The sequence below is a fragment of the Octodon degus genome, unplaced genomic scaffold (genome assembly GCF_000260255.1).
Source record: "Octodon degus isolate 3935 unplaced genomic scaffold, OctDeg1.0 scaffold00060, whole genome shotgun sequence".
Taxonomy (NCBI): domain Eukaryota; kingdom Metazoa; phylum Chordata; class Mammalia; order Rodentia; family Octodontidae; genus Octodon; species Octodon degus.
Genome location: NW_004524636.1, coordinates 5687629 through 5706005, shown reverse-complemented (window position 1 = coordinate 5706005; position 18377 = coordinate 5687629). Strand labels below are relative to the sequence as shown.

Genomic DNA, 18377 nt, shown 5'->3' with positions numbered 1-18377 from the left:
GTGAGCTAAAGGAGACCTTTCCTTCTTCAACTTGTGGGTGTCAAATATTTTGTCTCGGCAATGAGAAACTCTCCAAGACACACAATCATATCGGAAATGTAAGATAGAAAGAAAAAGTTGAAGCGAATGGTATCATAGCTAGGTTGAGTAGAAAATCTGCATACTTGGTATTTATACTTTTGGGTCTATTGCAAGTACCTTTGGGGGTTCTGAATATCCCTGGCCCATGTCCAACCTATCAATGTTACATGCAAATGAAGATTATTTAACCCTTGCTTACATTTCTTATGAGGAGAGTCAATAAGACAAAATAATTATACTTTTTTTTTTTTCAGTACCTGAGATCGAACTCAGGACCTTCTGCTTGCCAAGTAGGAACTTATTCTGTTGAACTATCTCCCCCACTCAAGAATTATACTTCTTATCTTTTCAGACATGTGAAAATATGGGAAAAGCAGAAATGAAATTTTTTGTGCTCTATGGAATATATACTGAACTATATTTAGTTTCTAGGACATTGTTGTTTATATACTCAACTCATCTTCTGTCTTAAACACACATGTTGAATTCAGGAGTTCCATTCTAGGGAAGGAGGTAGTTATAATTTCTGGAAGCAAATTGTGTGCACATCACAGATAAAACAAAACAAATAATACCTCAGTGCATAACTGGCCTCATAGAAAGACAAGCTCCAAGGGAGTTTGAGAAAAATGACCAGGGCCTAAAATCCAGTGCAGGAAACACCTGAAAGGAGCGTATCACAGAAGTAGGAGAGAATAGAAATTGTGAATTTGTTGGGTCATCCAGCTGAAGGACAATGGCAATTGGAATACCACCTCTGTATGCTGAGATAGAAGGCAAGTGAAATATACAACCATCTAGACACTCTTCCATCTGATTCTTGTTTGCTTCACCCAAACCACCAGAGACAAGAGAAAGAAAAAGTACATGTGAAAATTGTTTCTAAAAAATGCAGAGTCCTATATAATCAGAAAGAAAGAATGTGCTCAGTCTTTAAAATATAGAGATTTAGTGACAACATGGGACAAGCCACTAAGATTCACAAACTGGATAATTCAAAAGTAAACAAATTCTGTGAAAGAATGACAATCCCTTATATTAAATGGCAAGGAAAGAAAAGAAGAGAGATTTTCTCTTTTTGGCCTGGAACTTGAGAGAGAACAAACAAAAAGACCTCCCCTGATAATTGTAAACTTGAATTTTGATCTTACAGGGATCTGAAGTTAGAATTAATCTACAGTAAAGGCGCATAATGACCTAAAAATACTTACTACCCACAACCTAATTTATCTACCTCAAGCCAAGAAAAGAACATGAAAGTGTTTCCATGGCAGTGACACCTAGGGTACCTGATGAAAGGAAGCATTTAATGTTCCTGGAGGGACACATCTTCCACACAGACAACATTAGGATGCTGCACATTAATCCTTGTGGAAAATGAACTCAAAAGGAAAATATAATTACAAAAATACATACCAGATCAACCTGCATGAGACCCTTATGGAAGTACTTCATGAATAAAAGAGAAATTTAGAAATAGGTATGGCAAAATGATTAAAGCTCTAAAATGATGAATGACAATTGGTAAAAAATATGAAAGCTCTATAAGAAATAAGTAGACAGATGTGAAAAATCATCAATGTATCTTCTAAACATAGAAATATGTTCATTGAATAAGAAAAATCCATTCAACAGCTGATTAGGCAGAGCAATTAACCCTTACCCTAAATTTATAAACTAAAAGTAAGATATATGAAAATTAAGCAGAAAGCAATACAGAGGGGCCGGGGAGATGCCTCAGTGGAATAAGTGCTTCCCTAGCAAGTGCAATCTCTGGTTCCGCAAAAAAATAAAAAATAAAAAATAAAAAAAGCAATACAGAAAAGTCATAAAGAAAAAGAAAGCAATAACATTTAAGAGCTACAAAGATACAAGAAAAAAATTAGCATTATATATAATCAAATTCATCATAGGGAATTGGCATCAGTAGATGATATATCTTAATTGCTTTCTCCCCATTCCCCACACCTCTTTTAATTCCTTTTTTCACTCCTTATTTATGATGTTTTAGTTTCATTTTCTCCTTTTTTTCTTTTCTTTTCCACCCTCCATCCATCTCCCTTTCCCTTTGAACAATTACTTCCCATTTCTCAACATCAGTTATGTGCTATGGTTCTTTTTTATGCCTTCAGTTTCTCATACCAGAGAGACAAGGTGATGCTTGTATGTATGTGTCCAATTTACTTCAGTTAAGAGAACGAGACATTTATCAATATTGGACCTTGAGATCGATGAGTTACTTTTAGAATAACTAGCATGCATTTATATAGTGTAAAATATATAAAGAATCCCCTGGTGCCTGCCCCTTAGCTCAGTTCTTTAAGTGACTGCTTCAACAAAGCAGTCAGGCTCAGGTTGCTGTGGTTTGATCCCCACAACTCAAGCCAGCCAAACCTGCCCTGAAGGCATTCGGAGCAAAAAAGAAAAAAGAAAAAGAAAAAGAAAAAGAAAGAAACCCCTTATAACAAATGGAGAGAAAGGCAAGATTGTCGAAATGTAATAACACTTAGGAAATGAAAATAGCCTTCTCAGAGACAGGAATGAAAGCCCTCCACCCAAAATTAGATATTCAGGAGCAACTACCCGCTTGGGCCCCCCTCCTGTCCCTCTCTTGGACAGGAGCTTTCTTTCTCTCAATAAATATATTCTGCTCATAAAAAAATAGATATTCAAAAGTACTGAGAGAATACCTATTGTCTCAGTTATTCATCTTTCCATTGCAGGGACGAATACCCAACACCCCAAATTAAGGAAGGAGAGGTTAATTTATCTTACAGTTACTGGAGGGTTCAGTCCATACTCAGCTGGCTCTAAGGCAGAGCGGCACATGAAAGAGAGCAACCTTTCATGGTGGCAGCAAAGAGCAGAGAACAAAGGGAGGGGCAGCAGCTCAGGCAGCCAGTCAGCCTTTCTCTGCTCCTTACATTGTAATGCAGATTCCCTGCCCAGAGCAGGTTCAGCATCCACACCTACAATAATCAATCACAAACTCCAGAAGCTGCCCCATGACTGCATGAGGCTTTGGGGGGACAACTAGACATGAAGCATAAAACCCATGAAACTTTAAAAATATTTCTAGTTAAATTATCATTCAAAGGCAGGAGTGAAGAGCAATAAAGAGCTAGAGAGCGTAAAGCTACCTCATCTCACTGAGATTCTTTAAATGTTATCATTCAGATAAAAGGAAATTTCACATAGAAAAAAATTGAGATGCAAGAAAAATGCTTAGTGACTCAAATTAGCCAAACCAGTCTTGAAAAAGAAGGAAACTTTTGGAGATACACACTTTCCAATTGTAACATTTTCTACAAAGCTGGTCAACAAGATGGCATGATATTGGCCCAAGAATAGACATAAATCAGAGCCCAAACTGAGAGTAGAGAAACAAACCCTTACATTTATGGTCAAGTGATTCTCAGCAAGGAAGCCAAGACAACTTAATTGGGCAAACAGTCTTTTCAACAGATCATCCAGGAAAATCTGGATAACCATGTGCTAAACAGTGAAATTGAACCCCAATCTTATTTCACACACAAAAGTTAAAGTAAAGCAAACACCAAAAAATATAAGAGCTAAATATAAAAACTTTTAGAAGAAAACAAAGAAGTAAATGTCCATAACTCAGATTTGACAATGGATACTAAAATATGACAGTAAAAGAATAAACACAGAAAAATAAATTTTATAAAAAGTAAGCCCTTTTGACCCAGTATAGTGGTATGTACTTAACCATTGGGGCTGAAGTTCTAGAGCAGCGACAGTGAACCTTCTAGAGTTTTCAATGATACATATAATCCATGATGGCACACTTGCCGCAGCCTCACCACCCCTGCTCTAAAGAATAATAACTCACAATAGCTGCAGCAAATTTTCTTGGCTCTCCAACTATATTCAACCCACTCTTCATGAGAGCAAAGATATTCTAGACTGTTGAGCTACCAGCTAATCGAGGTTAGCTGACCAGGAATTCATGAAAGAGCCCAGCCAGAAGACCATGGAGTAAGTCAAGATAAGAACTGCTGGATGAAGAGCTTTTCAAAATAATATTTTTGCACCATTAATTTCTGGTGACATCTTGAACAACAAAAATTAAACACACACACACACATACACACACACACACATATGCACATGAATTCATACTGTTCTTATTCACTTTTTCTTCATTTGAAACTTATTTTTTTCATTTTAAAGATAATAAAATTATAAAATACACAATTCCAAAACAAGATGATAGGAAATTAACAATGGTTATTATAGTGTATATTGTTATCTTCAAAGTAGTTGCTCAGATTTCTATATATAGGCATGTAAATAAAAAGAAACTTTCTCAGTTGCTACAGCCATTCTTACCAGTAATACAAACAGAGGAGATTGAATGAGGGACAAAGTGGGACTTCTCTGTTCTATCTTTGTATCTTCTCTATAAATCTAATATTTTTCAAAATAAAGTTTATTTTTACAAGACAAAAAAATGTAGTTTTGAATGCAGGTCTGTGTGCTGGTCAGTTTTTATAAATGAGGTGTTAATGTGAAAAAAATTACAATAAGTAACCCTGTGAAGTTTAGAGGGATGTGTACATTATTATAATAGAACATAATAATTGCCACAGGGAATTTGCACATTGGATAATCTCCCATTGGTGTATACAAGATGGAATACTTACCCCTATTGAGGAGCGCCAGTGAAATCCTCCAATAGTTAATTTGCATTTCAGATGCAAATTGGAGGATGGATATTTTTGCCATAAATGGTCAGGCTCACTAGCATGCTGTTGTTTGAGTATGAAAGGCAAAAACAGCAACAAAGGATGTGTATCTGAAGAACTCTATATAGCACAGTGATAACTGTTACCTTGTTTAACACCTAGAATGATAAGGGCTAAGTTTGGTTATAGCTGGATTATGCAAGAGCCTTTCTTATGTTTCAAAACTATCATATTTGATACTGAAAGAAAGGCTACTGAAGGGTTTTAAGAAGAGAGAAATGGGTAGCATCTCATATCATGTGCTCCAACAGCAAGAGGTGGGGCCAGAACATGAATAACGGCTCTACTCAGCAGGCCTTCTGGTTTTAGGTGTGGAGAAGAGGAAATAGACAGTAGATTAGACATAATCAAATGACTTGATTATTCGGGTCTTACACTGGGAAGCCACCTACACTTTCCAAGTTTTGGTTTCTTTGTGTACAAAAAGGACCAATGGGGGAACATGCCAAAACCAGTCATGTAGTTGATTAGTAATACTGAATGACACAATTGATGTCTTCACTTCTCTCATGACAGTGGGAAAGATGTACATGAAAACATTTGGTTGTATTTGTCCATTTCACATTATTATAATTAATCACTTGAGGCTGGATAACCACAAAAAGAGTTCTACTTAACTTATAGCTCTGGCAGCTCAAGGGCATGACACCAGTATCAGCTAGGCATTGGAGATGGCGGATGGCAACATAATGGAGTGTGCACGTGGGAAGAGGGAGAGAGATCATATCACCAAAAGGGAAGACAGAAGTGGGGAGGGCCCAGGTTTGTTCCCTTTACAACCTTCTACTCAGCATTGGCTCTGAGCCCAGGATAATTGTCCCAGTCTGTTTAAATGCTAGCATCCCAATAACTACAGGAGCTTTCATCAGGTATCACTTCTTAAAGGTTCCACCACATCTACATCCCTCATTGAAAAGCAAAGCCCCAGTGCATGATATTTTTGGGATACAACACAGGGACCTCGTTATAGCTTATATCTAGTTGTCCCCCACAAAGTGCCTGCTAGGTGTGGATAATGGGAAGGGCCATCTTCAGTGTTGGTGGTGCCAACCAATATGTTTGTAGCTTGGGTTGAATAAAAGTCAGAACTAACTTATGCTTACCTATGCTTACCCTGCCATGGACTGTCATTCTTCTGCCATGCCTTATGTCAAGGTCTAAGTGAATATTAACTGCCATGTTACTAAAGCTTGCTCTTATTCATGTAATAAAGGAACAACTCTTTGTTGAAAGCTAGAAAGAAGACAATGTGGTCAGTGAAATGCTCAGTTGTCATGCCTTCATTATATAAGCAGAGTATCAAGGACTTCAATGGATATGTACAGCTTTTAATGTTCTCTAAAGATGAGCTTTAGAGAAATTCCATCTCTATGTTGAGCCCTGTAGCCCCTCTAAAGCCGCAGGCCTTCCTCTGTTGTCCTGCTTGACCACTGCTGTAGTCCATTCATGGTGACCACCCACACTCTCTGCAACAAGAATTTTGTTCCCAGGACAAATCCAGTTGCTATAGACCTTCATAAAACCCTAGAGCAAGGCATTCCTTGGAAACGACCAGGGATTTCTCGGAAACAAAGCCCATAATTTAAATGGTGCTGGTCAAACAAGGTATCATGCCATTCCTTTCATCCCCATACCCCAGGACTTCTTACTTCTGTTTCATCAGAATCCCATGATTTGAGTAACAGGAAATAAGATGTTGCCATCTGTGGTAACACATCAATAGGAAAAAAAAAAAAAAAAAAAAGAAGAAGGCAAAGCTTGTTTTTTGAAAAGCAGCTTTTCTTCATTCACATAATCTGCACTGCCCCCGGCTATGATCACTATCATCTTGGATGTGGCTTGCACACATTGTCTATGTAACACACTGTCTTCTAGAAGCATGGAAAAGACTAAATGAAAGCAGCATGGGAACACTGGAAAGAGATGCCTCACTGTGGAACACAACATCATGAGCACCAGCTCTGTGCACTTCCTTCTGCTGATCCAAAATGGGGCCAAGCAGGACCACACAGAAATACCTTCTCAGACTCACTGGGCCACTCCTGGGGGCAGTACACCTTGCTGAGCCTGGCATACCTTGGCAGACATCCATGTCACATCTCAAGAAAATTCAACTCAGGCCATATTTAAATGGATGCACTCACGGTCAGCGAAGATATTTTCCAGAATTACTGTTGATCTCTTGGTTTGCTGCAGAGAGAACAGGAATCACTACAGTTCATTTGATAGTTAAATATTCCTTGTAGGCTGCTCAGAATACAGTTCTCTTGTTCTCCTTCAATCTTTATATATGTGAGGTGTAAGGGAAGAAGGGAGAATCATTTTATTAATATCTTTCTTTTTCTCATTTTGCCTTTCTGTATCTCTCAAATAAATACACATGCTATGCTCAAATACATTTACAGGAAACTAGACATGGGAAAAGTTTCCTCAAAACTCTTGCAAAAAATATCATAGAAGTCAACAGTGGATTATCTTATTAGAATCTAAAACTTGAATGCTCTTCCTGTCAGAATACTGACATAAACTTCTTTCATTATTGTGCATTAATTCACTGAGATGCATCGTTTTGATAAACATGAAACTCTGCCCTCCTATTTATTCTCATTCCCAGGCAGTCTCCATCTCCACACCCTGCATTTTTGATAGTTTCAACTAAATAATTCTTCTGTCCACTCTCAGTGGAGGTGAGATCCACCAGAGATATAAGTATAAATCAAATCCGCATCTCTCTTCTCCCTTCCTGCTCCACTATTTTACTGGCATGCGAAAGCTCATTGACTTAAATTTCTTTCCACTTTAGGACACACTTTCCTGAAAGTGAAGACTGAAGTTACCCTTCTCTTCAATGTGAACACACCTTGCTGTGTGTGTGTGTGTGTGTGTGTGTGTGTGTGTGTGTGATTAACTCCTATTACATTGTTAGAATTTTAAAAATAATTTTATTTATAAGGACACAAAATACAAAGCTATTTCCTTAATTCTTTGAAAATTGTCTTCGCTTATTAAAAAATGAGAGCTACTATAGCTTGAGAATGATTTGTCTCCTTTGAAACTCACATTGAAATTTGATGTTGTGGTAGTGTTGGGGGATGAAGCCTCTAAAGGGAGAGAGCAGTATTAAGATTAAAATAGTTAAAGCTTATCTCCTGGACTCCATTGGTTGCTGCAGGACTGACATACTTTTGGAGATCCTGCTGCTCCTGTTTTCTCTCTCCCTTTAGAGGCTGAGCCCCTTGCCTTTTCACCTCTCTCCCATTTTTAGGGCACATCACACGACCCTAGCCAGATGCAGCTACTTGATGTTTAATTTTCAGCTTCCAGAACTATGAGCTAAATAAGGAAATAGCCTTCCTTTGTAAGTTATCCAGTCTCAGGAATTCTGATATAGCAACAGAAAATAGACTAACACAAAAACAGTGTTACGCTTGTACAGGCACCTCATTCAATCCTGCCCACACCTTATTGCTGTACCCTATTTTTCAAGGTAATGCCAGATGCTAGAAAAAATATGGATGTCATCCAATGGAAATTTATGTTCAAGTCCAATCTGTGTAGTGAGACTTTCGGCTCTCTTCTATCATGCAAGTTGTGAACTTTCTATCTCTTAGTAGGATGAATGATTTCCCCACTGTCCAAACTATGTCATTTGAAGTGGTGGGCAGCTTTCCTCTAGAGTACATTAAGGATTCAAGTGCCCTCACCTTGTGCTTTATATATCTTCAGCTCAAGCTGAGGAGGAAAGAAAGAGTATTAGAAGATATTTAAAGGATCATCCACAAAGTAGTGAAGACTGTAGCCATTGCCTTAAATGTGATCACATGGCCTTGACAAGAATGAGGACTTCTGTAATACTCTAGCTACGAGCTTAAGGAGAAACCAAGATGAGTTAGAAAGCTGGCTAGCCACACTGTCAGCCATAATTTATGTTCAGCAAAGTTTTCTTTAGCCATGCTTGTCAAGCTGATATGGTTGCCAGAAGTCCTCACTTTTCCTTTATCTGAGAATGTCCATTACCTTTCATTCTTCAAGGGGATTTTTCACTATGCATAGAATTTACAGTTGACAGGTCTTTTTGTTTTAACATTTGAAAATATGCTACTACTTTCTGGCCTCCATGTGTTCAGATAAGAAACAACCTTCCATTTGAATTTTTGTATTTAGCTATAAGTAATGAGCTGTCACTTTGTACCTTTTTTGTCTCTACTTTTGGTAATTCTAATCTTTCTTTCTTCTTTTCTTCCTATTTTCCTTCCTTCTTTCCTTCCTTTCTTTGGTACAGGGTCTCACCACATAGCTCAAACTCATTGTCATCACACACCTGAGGTTCTGGGGCCAGCGTGGCATGTGGTACCGGCGATCTAACCCAGGTCCTTGCACTTGCCACGCAGACACCTAGATCACCAAGTTATCTCTATAGCTCCTTGTGGGTGGTTTTAGAGGTTTGGTGATGAACATGTTATGAGTTCTCTTAGCACACAATTTATTGAGATCCACTCAACCTTTAGAGTCTGTGTTTTCATCATTTGCCAAATGTAGGGAGTTTTCAAACATCGTTTCTTCAAATCCCTTCTAATAATTTCTTTCTGGCCTTTCATCTCAGCTCTAATAACATGAATATTAGCTCCTTTGCTTTTTCCTACAAATGCTTGAAGCTTATTCATTGTTTTCCAGAGAAGTGTCCTTCTCTTCTTCTGTTTGGTCCAATTCTATCGACCTGGGCTCAGTTCACTGATTTTATTCTCTGTCATTCCCACTCTATGGTGGAGCTTGTCTAATAAGATTTTATTCAAATTACTTGTTCCCAGCTATAAAATTGTCAGTTTTTTTTAAAAATAAACTTGTATTTCTTCCCTAAGAACTTCTAATTCGTTTGTTTTAAGAAGATTGACACTTTCCTATTAAAATATTTTTATGAGGGCCAGCCAGATAGCTCAACAGATTAAAATACCTACTTAGGCAGACAGAGGGGCAGGGATTTGATCCCTGGTGTGCCTGCTGGCCCTTCCCCTGAGGCATGCTGAGACAGCCATTGAGACTGGGCATGGTGGTGAACACCTGTATTCCCAGCACTTGCAAGGCTGAAAACAGGAAAATCACTACAAGACTGATCTGGGTAGTGAGACTTTTGCCTCGTCTATATCATTCAAGTTGTGAACTTTCTGTTCTTAGTAGGATGAATGATTTCCCCACTGTATTTTGCACATTTTCAATATTACATTAACAGACTAAGGATCCTATTGAGACATTTTTAAAGTAAGCAGCTCACCTAATGCAAAGCAATCTGAAGAGTGGGTAAGTGGTTTGGGAAGGGATGGGTACTAAAACCTTGCATCTCACACAATTTCTCAAGTGAGCTTTACACTGTTGAGTAGGGGCAGCACTTTCAGAACCAGTGAGGAATGAGTCTGAAGAATATTGAAAACATCACAGATCTCTAGCTTGTGAATTCTTTGTTTCCTCTGGACCTTACCAAAATTATAAACATCTCATTGTTGTCAGACTGTGGAGAACCCACAGTAGTACACCCAGAGATATAAATAATAACAAAGCTCATCGATTGTCTCCTATGCTCAGTGATACACGTTTAGATGTCTATTGAAAATTCAAGCTTCTTCCCTGAGTTAAGTATTTCTATTTCTATTTTTAAATGGTAGAAATAGAGTTATAAAGAGATTTGGTAACTTTCTGATAATGCATTTACATTTGATTTGAATTAAAATCTGCTGATTTCAAAAGCTTTTAATATTTACCACACAGAAGCTTCATTGGATTTCATAACTCCTTGTAAGAGTTGTGTCATCCTTTTCAATCAATGTTTAATGTCTAAGTCATGAACACTTGGTATGTCATAACCCAAGCTCTGTGTCATGTGAAAGAGATACACAGATGGAGTACATAGGAGAACTGGACGTAGAAATTTGTCCTTTTATCTTTTTAATATTTTTATGATTGCAAATTGGAGTCATGGGACACACAAGGGAGTTCTTCACTATAGGCAAAAGAAAAGAAAATGAAGATGCTTGTTGTAGTATAGTCTTCTGCAATCATTTATGGACCCATTATTTGGTGGTGCTCAGCATTGCCAAATAAGAAATACATAAATGAAAGTTTATTCACCATCCTTTCCTTTTTGTGTAATCTAAAACTCTAAATGTGGAAGATAAATTAACTTCCATTGGCATTTACTGATTTTTTTTAGAAAGCACAATTAAAATATATAAAGCAGTTGACAATGTGATGTAGGCCATATTTAACTGACAAGTCACTCAGAGCAGTGAGTGAAAAGGTGGACTAGAGCACTGTGAGGGCCTATGTAAGATATCATGCCAGAACTAGGACAGAGAGGATAAGTAAATAAAAATAATGGAGGAGTACCTTTTGTGTATTATTTTAGTGGCTCTATAAATTATTGTGCTGAACCCAACTCACAGAGAATCTGATTCAATGGGTTTGGTGTACAAACAGGATTTGCATTTCCTAGAGGCTGCCTATGCTTTTAGGCTGAGAATCACATTTGAGGAACAACAGGTCTCTCTAGGCCTTTCACACTCAATGTCCGGATCTGTTGCCACCTTACACATTTCAGGGATCAACTTATAACACCTGCCACTGGCTTTGAGGTCTTTGGATTTTTCCTTCACATTCTTGAATTTCATTGCTCCCTACCTGCAATAAATAGATCCTAATAATAAACTCTAGGTTATGCCACTTCAAAGAAAAATGTGGTGATGGAGCAGAAAGCTGAGTGCCTGGATGAAGCCAACAGTGGATATCCTGTTTGAAAATAGTTCAGTCTTTGATACTTTCTTACACAAAACCAACATCAAAGTGAACTCCCAACTGATGCCAGAATTCTTTTTTCTACTGAGAGATAAAACGTTTGTCTGCTGTCATTCTCCTAATGTGATAATTAGACAGAGTGACAATACAGTTTTCTTGGTGTTTATAACCCTTGATCATATATTTTGATCACAAATATAGGCCACAGACTCAATGATTTAATTACAACCTTGATGGTAGACTGATAGGGAAAAACCTCACACTCCGCAGGGTAAAAAAAGACATCATTTGAACATAATTTAGACTCAGTCTAGAGTAAAAATTTAGCAATGTATTGACGTGCTGATACTCAAACTAGCATCATGATTTGAACATACCCAATATTTTCATGTCCTTTCAATTCATTTCCATCGCATCGTATTATTCAACATAGATTATATTTCTTCAATCTATTGACCTACTTATCCTCTCGCTGACACCCACCTATTTATTGAAAATATTATTTATGCCATACTTGATGCTACCTGGTGAAGACACCCAGATGAGGGAAGCATAAGAGAAGGAGATGAGGAGATGGACTTGTAAAAATACAAATGAGATAAAATATTCGGAAGGCTATCAAAGAAATATACTGCCCATGTTTTGCCTTAAAGAAAAGCAATTGACATTTTATATTTTATACTTTTTTTCTATATTTTAGGGAAGGGTTTACAGGGTGTTCAGGGTCTCACTACTAGATCAGACTCGTAGAGATACACCTGTTTACAGCCTTTCAAAAGCTGGGATTACAGGCGTACACCACCATGCCCAGTCTCAATTGCCATCTCAGCACCCTCTGGGGGCAGGGTCGACACAGCAGGCTCAGGGATCGAACCCCTAGCCCGTGCACCTGCTTGCAGGTGTTTTAATCCACTGAGCTCTTTGGCAGGCCCTATTTTATAATAGTTTTAGCATATCATGTAAGACTTAGTCTTCTATCTTCAGATTTAATATATTCAAGATAAATCTCTCAATAAGTGTTAAAACATTAATTGAATCATGTATTTAATGTTCCAGTAGGCCTATGTAAAACCTACAATTTTAGAAAGCCCCTTGTATTAGTGTTGCAGGGAAACAGATTTAATGCAGGACACAGAAATTTACTAAAGTAGCTTATAATATTTCCCCCTAGAGTCAAATGAAGAAGACAGCAAAAGATCTTTCACTGAGCTAGAGATCTAAAAACTCCAGCTGAGGGCCTGGATCTCACAACAATGTTCTCTAGAGTCCAGCTGATGGCCTGGAGCCCAGGGTGAAGTGCCCCATGAGTCTGTATCAGGAGGCTAAGGAATCTGCATGGAAGACAGGAAAGTCTGCTCTGGAAAGCCTAGGGACTGGTGGTGCTGGAGGCTATAGTCTCTGCTGCTGGCAACCCAGAAGGCAGTGCTAGATGTTGATGTATCTGTATGAAAAGCCAGGAGAAAGAGAAGATGGTTGGAAGAAAGGTGATGAGCAGAGCTTCTCTGAAGAGAACAGCAGAGCAGCCTTCCCTGGTGAAGGCAAGGTGTGAGGTTCAGCCAAGGAAGAGCAGCTGGGATGAAAATCAGCAGCAAGAAGCTCTTCCATGAGAAACCAGCATAAAATCCCTCCCGTTCTCCTCTTATACCATTCATAAAACACTGCTTCATAGGTTGATCGTCCCTGCCCAGAACCATGCTGACTCAGTTCACCTGGGAATTTTGTACTCAAACTTACCATTAATTACTACCCACTCCCTGGAGTGTGAATACACAGAGAAAAAGCTCATCAAGTGGAAAGTAAGGACCAACTTTCAATAGGTCAAAGAGTTCAAGGTTGAATCGAAATTAGATATGGCAGGTGCTTGTACTGCTAGGCTATCTACCTGGACAAAATTAGATATTGGAGACAAACCAACTTAAAGGGGGACCAGACCATTCCTTACGGGTCCTCCCTTTTCCACCAAAAACTGAAAGTTAAGGGATTTGCAAGTGTTGCAGGTGGATAATATTAAGTCTTTATAGACCTATATAATACTAATGCTGAGCTATATTCCTGGTGATTATATATTAATGGTACCAGTAATTGCATTAAAACCTTTAAATTATGCAATTCTATTATTTTGTGCTAATAATTCTGAGTCTTAAAAAATCTTATGATGGAAGAACACTTTTGTGGTCTGTAGGATAAGTCAAGAAGATCACAGTAATTGTGTCCTGGAGGCCAGGGGCTAGAGAGGTACCATTGCTCTTGTCTGGAGTCACACTTGATTTTGTGGTGGATCTAGCTCTCAGCAGTAATACATCACAGACGCACGCAATTAGGAAACTGAATCCCAGCATTGTCCTCTGTGAATGTCTGCTGTTTAATTCAGGAGATCTGTGATCCTTCTGAAACTTCACAGACTTTCAGGTTTGTGTGTTGAAGTTGAAACTGCCATTCTTATGTAGTGGATTATATAGCTGATAATCTGATAAACTGCTAGACAAATATGAAGTTCTTATTTGCTTTGTCAACTTCTCTTCCATTTTTTTAAAGCTTTATAATAATAATCCCAACTTTATTCTGAAATAGGAAGTAAATTCCTGTACATAAAGGACACATGTAAAGTAAAATGAAATCTCAGCCTTATTGTTAATAATATTCTTCATATCATTATGAAGTTATAGACTTCAGTGTAGCTATTATTTAGTGATATATATATAATATTATATATATATATATCCATGAATAATACTAAAATATGTACAACCCTAGTAAATACTGTAATCATTATTTTATACATATTTTACCACAACAACGAGTTACTAAATCAGTCCAGAAATGATGCCTTTGATTCCAAACACAATACCTTCTTTTTAACCTTCTCTGCTATTTCTCTCCTAACATATAACCCAAAACCCTTTTAAAATGGTTCAGTTTTGCCACTGTTTACCAAAACCCTCCATTTACAGATATTTTTTTCTTCAAAACTTTATTTGTAGAAATCTATGATTCAGAGAAAGAAAATCCCTTATGTGATTTTGTTCTTTAAAATAAAAAGGCACAGAATTAAAACCCCAACTTTGTTTTGTTTGAAAAATAAAGGAAAGGACACGGATAGCGTGATTAAGTACCCCTCAAGGGTGCGACATGAACATCTAACATATGATAAGTACAGATTCCTGCTCCATCTAGCTCAGGATTATTATTATTTTTACATTTTTAAAACTTCAGTTTTTAAAGAAATACTTCAGGAGATTTAAGAGGCAAAATAAGGAGAAATGAATACTACAAGATTAAAAAATTAAAGGAAAATCGCCTGAAATATGGCACTAAATGTTAGTCAGCTCTAGGTTCCTTTTTTTTTTTTTTTTTTTTTGCAGGACCAGAGATTGAACTCAGGACCCTGCACTTGCCAGGCAAGTGCTTAGTCTACTGAGCTATCTCCCTGGCCCCTAGCTCTAGGTTCTTAGGAGTCACCATTCACAGCATCTTAGAGATGCTGACACAACTTGTGTTCTTGGAGTGAATCCTTTGACTTGAATGTTTCCCTCATTCTACCTCTCCAGCAGTAAGCTGTTTCAAATGAAAACTATCTTTTTCTTCATCCATCCAGGAGATATACATGGTATTATCTCTGTCATAATCTTTGGAATTTTATAAAATAAAATTAGGCAGGATGTTTTGTGGATGACTTGAACAAACAACCAAAGGGGAAACAAATTTGTAATCGCAGATATATGTAGATGACAGGATTTGACTTTAATTTTTAGCATCATCAATAAAAACACAGTAGAGAAAGAAAGGTAAAGCATTAAATATATGAGATGATCTCAGAGGCAGAAAGCACAGCTTGGAACCCTGGCTGAATCACTTAAATACCTTTTTAATCATGAAAGAAGCCAGTAACTTCTTATCCACCGCCTCTTATGATGTTCTCTGCCAAGAATTCTCCACAGGATTTAGGGTTTTATAAAAGAAGAAAGACCCCACCCTCCTCCTCCACTGTCGTTTTGTGCCTCACCTGCACTTTTTGCTCCAAGCTAATTGGACCACGTAAGTATCGCCTGACGTGCCATGTTCTTGTCACCCGGTGTGCTACACATATGCTTTATTACTTCTGCCCTGATCCTGTTTAGTAAGTGTGCCCTACTCACCACCTGCTCTGGGCTTTGGATTTGTCATCAGACCCAGCACTCCCCAGCGCTTGCTCTGAGTAATCTCCTAGCTCTAGTAGGGCACCAGAAATAACACTTCTACAATTTTTAATAGCAATCTCTCTTCTTCTCTGTGCTAACCCAAAATAACTGAAACCAGGATTCCAAAGAGGGGTCAGTACTCCCATATTTGCTACAATCCCGTTCATAATAACCAAGCCGAGGCTTCAGCCTAAATGCTCGACAACAAACGAACATTTGAAGAAAAAAGGGCAAATTATAAAATGGAAGACTGTTCAACCCAAACAGAGAAGGAAACTGCACTGTACTCCACGTGGAGGAAACTCGAAAACTTTGTGCTAAGTGAAATGCGCCAGTCTACAGAAGGAGGGACACTGCTTGATTCCATTTCTTTCAAGGCTATAAAATCATCACATTTGTAGACATGAACAATAGATTTGTGGATGCTAGAGACAGGAGGGAGGGGAGAATGGGAAAGTACTCATCAATAAGCATAATGTTTCAGGTAAGCAAGCTTTAGAGATCTGCTTGACTAAGTTGGACCTGTAGTCAGAATAATTTATTGCATACCTAAAAAGTAACTGAGGATAGACTTCTTATTATGTAATCTTACCGACACAATTTAAAAAATTTGCTCTGACTTTACTCCCCTTATAAGATAACCCAGGTACCTCACTCCTTATAAGATACACAGTATAATAAATCTCACCCAATGTTTGTTGGATAAATGGAGCCCCTGAAAATAACTTTTGCTTCTCTGTTACGGTGCCTATTTGATTTCCAAAATGGCCCTTCTGACCTCTCCTGAGTACTTTGGCACCGGCTTTTTTTTTTTTCTTTTTCACATGTGTGTTTTGATTTTAATGTCAATAGTTCTGAGGAGCAATTGTATGGAAACAGAGAAAAATCAACTTTCCCCATATTAAGAAAATGATCATTTTAAAAAAGAAAATGCAAATTCACCTTGAATATATTGTGTTTAAATGATCATAGAAGAGGGAAAAAATGAGGGTAGTTGTGTTCTGCCCACGTAGAGAACAGATTAGCATGGCTCTGTGTTCCGGCATGCCTGCTGACAGCTGCTCTTCCTGTGCAGTGCCTGTAGTGACTCAGACATGATGTTTAAGGTCAACAAGAATGGATTTGGCCATATTGGACTCCTGATTCCCAGGGCTGCTTTTAACTCTGGCAAGGTGGATGTTGTGGCCATCAATTACTCCTTCACTGACCTCAACTACATCATCTACATGTTTCAGTATGATTCCACCCATGGCAAGTTCCACAGCACTGTCAAGGCTGAGAATGGGAAGCTTGTCATCAATGGAAAGGTCATCACCATCTTCCACGAGCAAGATCATGACAACATCAAGTGGGGTGATCCTGGAGCTGAGCACATTGTGGAGTCCATTGGTGTCTTTACCTGAAGGGTGGTGCCGAAAGGGTTACCATCTCTGCCTCTTCCACCGATGTCCCCTTTTTTTGTGATTGGTGTGAATCACAAGAAGTACTTTAACTCCCTCAAGACTGTCACCAATGCCTCCTGTACCAGCAACTGCTTAGTCCCACTGGCCAAGGTGATCCATGATAAGTTCGGCATCATGGAGGGATTCATGACCACAGTTTATGCCATCACTGCCACCCAGTGGACTGTGCACAGCCCCTCTGGGAAGCTATGGTACCACAGCCACTGGGATGCCCAGAACACCATCCCTGTATCCATTTGATGACACCAAAAAGGTGGTGAAGCAGGCATCAGATGGTCCTCTCAAAGGCATCTGGGCTACACTGAGGACCAAGTTGTGTCTTATGCCTTCAACAGTCACATCCATTCTTCCACTTTTAATGCTGGGACTGGCATCGCCTTGAATGACTACTTTGTCAAACTGATTTCCTGGTATGACAATGAGTTCAGCTATAGCAACAGGGTGGTGGACCTCAGGTCAGTATGGCCTCCAAAGAGAAAGTGGTGCCCCACCACAGCCAGGTGAAAGTGAAAGGATGGAGAGGCCATGCTGTAGAAGTCACTGCCCTACTCAGCCCCAACACTGAGAACCTCCTCCTCACAGCTTCCATCCCAGCACCCTGGAGAAGGGACAGACCTAGGAAGCCCTGGCTCATTGCCATTGGGTACCATCAATAAAGCCCACTGTACCCCCCCCCAACAAAATGATAGTAACTTAGCACAAGAAGTGTGAAGTCTGCTTCCTTAACTCTGTGGCAAGTCAGGCTCCATTCTCCCTGGGCACCCCAATTCCCCTGTTCTCCTAGTGGGACCTGTTCTGTCTTCGCATCCATTCCTCAGCCATATCTTGGAGGAGCCCCTGGGGGTATTATTAGTCAGCTAGTATAAGCTAGCTTGACTTTCTAAGCCTGAATCATGCTGAGATTTTGTTCAGGGGCCCAAGTTTGAGCATGGCTTCTCTTGCTGAAAGAGTTTTACTATTGTGTGGCCACTGAGTCATTTCCTCCCCCTGGTGTGGGCACTACTTCAAACAGTGCTTACCTCACCCTCTTGCAGTGGACAGCAGCCACAGGGTCCTCTAAATGAAAGCCTACTGAGCCCTGATGGCCCTGATGGAGCTCTTCC

The 18377-nt window shown here is 38.9% G+C and overlaps 1 pseudogene; it reads left to right on the top strand.

Moving 5' to 3' along the window:
• Nucleotides 1-16908: 16908 nt before the first annotated feature.
• On the top strand, nucleotides 16909-17778 carry LOC101580758 (annotated as a pseudogene).
• Nucleotides 17779-18377: the final 599 nt, after the last annotated feature.